This window comes from Neolamprologus multifasciatus, chromosome 14 (genome assembly GCF_963576455.1).
Source record: "Neolamprologus multifasciatus chromosome 14, fNeoMul1.2, whole genome shotgun sequence".
NCBI classification, from domain to species: Eukaryota; Metazoa; Chordata; class Actinopteri; order Cichliformes; family Cichlidae; genus Neolamprologus; species Neolamprologus multifasciatus.
In genome coordinates this window covers 39,083,732-39,087,652 of record NC_140452.1, presented here as the reverse complement: position 1 = coordinate 39,087,652, position 3,921 = coordinate 39,083,732, and the positions used below count along the sequence as shown (strand labels likewise).

The 3,921-nt window shown below is 41.1% G+C and overlaps 1 long non-coding RNA gene across 1 annotated transcript; it reads right to left on the bottom strand.

Moving 5' to 3' along the window:
* Positions 1-486: 486 nt before the first annotated feature.
* Positions 487-3,401, bottom strand: LOC146504631 (uncharacterized). The gene is made up of 3 exons (XR_014877859.1): positions 2,191-3,401; positions 1,389-1,885; positions 487-1,167 (listed from the first exon to the last, which is right to left on the bottom strand). It is a non-coding gene; the product is annotated as an uncharacterized LOC146504631 (long non-coding RNA).
* Positions 3,402-3,921: the final 520 nt, after the last annotated feature.

The window sequence follows — 3,921 nt, the reverse complement described above, 5'->3', positions numbered from 1 at the left end:
AGGGGCGGTGACACCAGTGTCACTGTGGGTCCTTTACTGGAGGAGAATAATAAATGATGCTCATACTGAGTAAGAAGTAAACTGAGTGCATTTTTTGGACAGAGATTCACTTTTAATGTGTATGTATAATATAATACAGATACATAAAAAACACTCACGAAACAGAATAAATTATTACAAATAAATTATTACAAAATATTAATAAAAACTATAAAAATGGAGGCAACTTTGCCTGTGGTAGAATGTATACAATGTATGAAAAAATCTTTACTGCAGACACTAATTTTACTAATGTAATAATAATAATTTTGTGTTGTAAGATTTATGAGTTTCATACATTCATAGTGGTCCTTGGGAGAGCTTGACATTTTTATCAGGTGGTACACACTGTAAAAAGTTTAAGAAACACTGATAAGTTAAGTGTATGTGTGATTAAGATTAAGGAACTGACTTCCCAGCCCACTGTTCCTTCAGTTGGCTGGTTTCAGTCATTATGCAAATGTAACTGTTTATAAGATTGGAAACCTGCAGTCAGCTGAGACTGAAGAAGTCACTTGGATGAGTGACGAAATGTTTCTCCCACAAAACGCTACGTCCAGATGAACAGAATCAACTTTTGGAGAAGTGTATGTGTGCTTTTGAAAAACATTTAAAGCTGCTGTACAGAATCTTTGAAACAAGCTTAAAACATTTTTAGAATATAAACAGAGCATCTGCTTCTCTTTACAGCTCCTCACTCCACCAGGGCTGTTTGGCTCTTTCTGATAGTGTGCAAATGTGATGTACGTACTGCGGCAGTCATACAGACAACTGGATGGTCCAAAAGTTGGCCTACCTATTACTGGCTGAGGTTTTAGTAGAGTTGTGGCTGAACCACATAAAAATATATCATTAATTTTAATCTCCCCAATCCATTATAATGTTATGTTGGAATGTTGTTAAAGAGGGTCAAAAATGTTTCAACCCAGTTTGTTTTGCAGATTCTGTTTAGCAGCTTTAATATAGGGAGAAACTTCCAGATTGTGTGAGTAAAATCAGGTTTTTTCTCTTTGTCAGTTTAACAGTTTCTGTTGTGCCTGTCACTGTTCCCTGTCTGTTTTCTTACCTGGTTCTTCCTGACCTTGTACTTTCTCCTCACGTTCCCTCTTTCCTCTCTCCCTCTTTGGACTCACAATCATACACAAATAGATTGTATTCAATTAGATGAAAAATTACATTAATATGAAAAAAATACTGTTAAGATCACTAACAAAAAGTCCTCTCTCAGTGTACTTTCAACCAAAAGGCAAATAACCAAACCACATGAACATCTAATAAAAGATATAAATATTGAAACACTGATCCAACATTATTCTTGATTGATGGATCATTTGTTCTTATACTTTTACCTGAATGTGGCTCCTTTTTTTGAAAAAACTTCCTTATATCCATTATGAACCTGGCTGTCTCTCTGTACACACACACCGGGAGTTATAAGGCTAATGGGCATTCAGTCAGTTAGCTGAAGCACCCCCAACAATGGGCTAAAATCGCCCTGCTTCAGACCAAGTTCGTCTCTCGAGTCATCGTTTTACCAGATGAAAAAACCCTGACCTATAAACGGGTCACAGGAGCCATATAGTCACATACACCACTTATTCTGAACATTCAGAATGAACAATAAGTAACAGTGTAACTTTTATCTCAATTGTCACTATAGTTGTTCAAATGAATAACACCAATACTGTGCTTGACATTCTTCCATCTCGCATAGCTAAGGACTGTTTTGATGTAATTGGACCTAGTATCCTATTTCTTATTAACTTTTCCTCAGGCTGTGTTCCTTTGGCCTTTAAGCATGCTGTAGTCCACCCGATTCTTAAAAAAAGAAACGGACTGTTATGACCTTTGGGGTGGCTGTAGCTCAGGTGGCAGAGCGGATCAGCCACTAACCAGAAGGTCGGTGGTTCAATCCCAGGCTGCTCCAGTCTGCATGCCAAATATCCTTGGGCAAGATACTAACCCCATGTTGCTCTCCGATGCATCCATCGGAGTGTGAATGTGTATGAATGTTAGCTACTTAGCACTTAAGTTTAGAAGTGCTTGTGTGAGTGGGTGTGATTGGGTGAATGAATTAGCTGTATAAAGCGCTTTGAGTGCTCGGACAGAGTAGAAAAGCGCTATATAAGAACCAGTCCATTTACCATTTACCTTTCACACTACAGACCGAACTCTAAGCTTTCGTTCTTGTCCAAGATCCTGGAGAGACTAGTTCTCTCCCAGCTCCAGGCGTACTTGGACACGAACAATATGAGGACACAAACAATCAACTGAGGACGCCAACATCTACCTGCTCAATCATGTCTACACCCATCTGGACCAGCCGGCGAGCACTGTGAGGGTCATGTTTTTTGACTTTTCTAGTGCTTTCAACACCATCAGGCCGACCCTCCTGGGTGATAAGTTAACAGGTGCAGGTGGATGCTTCTCTGGTGTCCTGGATAGTTGATTACCTGACAGGAGGACCACAATATGTACGTCTCCCACAGTGTGTGTTTGACAAGGTAATCAGCAACACAGGGGCACCACAGGGGACTGTCCTCTCCCCCTTCCTCTTCACCCTCTACACCACAGACTTCAGCCACTGCACAGAGACCTCCATCTTCAGAAGTTTTCTGATGACTCTGCGGTGGTTGGATGCATCAGCAGGGATGATGAGACAGAGTACCGGGCTGTGGTCGACTCCTTTGTCACGTGGTGTGAGCAGAATCATCTGCAGCTCAACGTGGCAAAGACCAAGGAACTGATCGTGGACTTCAGGAAGACCAGGAAACACTTGACCCCTGTTTCAATCCAGGGGGTCAGTGTTGACATTGATGAGGACTATAAATACCTTGGAGTACACATTGACAATAAACTGGACTGGGCTACAAACACCACAGCACTTTACAGGAAGGGCCAGAGTCGTCTCTATTTTTTGAGGTGACTGAGGTCCTTCAACATCTGCCAGAAAATGTTCAGGATTTTCTACGAGTCTGTTGTGGCCAGTGCGATCCTCTATGCTGTTGCATGCTGGGGGAGCAGGCTGAGGGTAGCAGATGCCAACAGACTCAATAAACTGATCCATAAGGCCAGTAATGTTGTGGGGATGGAGCTGGACTCCCTCAAGTTGGTGTCGGAGAGGCGGATGTTGTCCAAGATAAAGACAATGTTGGATAACACCTCCCACCCACTCCATGACATGCTGGTCAGTCACAGGAGCTCGTTCAGTGAGAGACTGAGATTACCGAAAAGCACCACTGAACGACACAGGAAATCTTTCCTGCCTGTGGCCATCTCCCTGTACAACGCATCCACTTAACACACTGGTTACTGCTACAACTGCACATGTTTCTTTTCCAGCTATTTATTAATGAGTGACTTGATATGATAGTGACTGATATATATATATATATATATATATATATATATATATATATATATATATATATATATGTATATATTGTACTATTCTTAGTTAGCGTATTGTCTGTCTTGTTAATGTTGGCTTATAATGGAGCGCTGTAACAAAAAAATAATTTCCCCCAGGGATCAATAAAGTATTCTGATTCTGATATTGCTCAGAAATTTCGATCTGCCTTTAAGCCATTGCATAGCACTGAAACAGTGTTGGTTAGAGTTCTTAATGATATTCTTGTAATCACTGATACTGGACGCTCTATGGTCCTAGTTTTACTGGACCTCTCTTCGGCCTTTGATATGGTGGACCATAACATTTTATTATAAGACTTGAGCACACTGTGTGTATTAGAGGCACTGCCCTCGACTGGTTTACATCATATCTCGCTGATAGATCCTTATCAGTTAACTTAGGCACCTTCTCCTCTTCCTCCGCTCCGGTCTGTTGTGGTGTGCCTCAAGGATCAGTTTTAGGCCCTATTC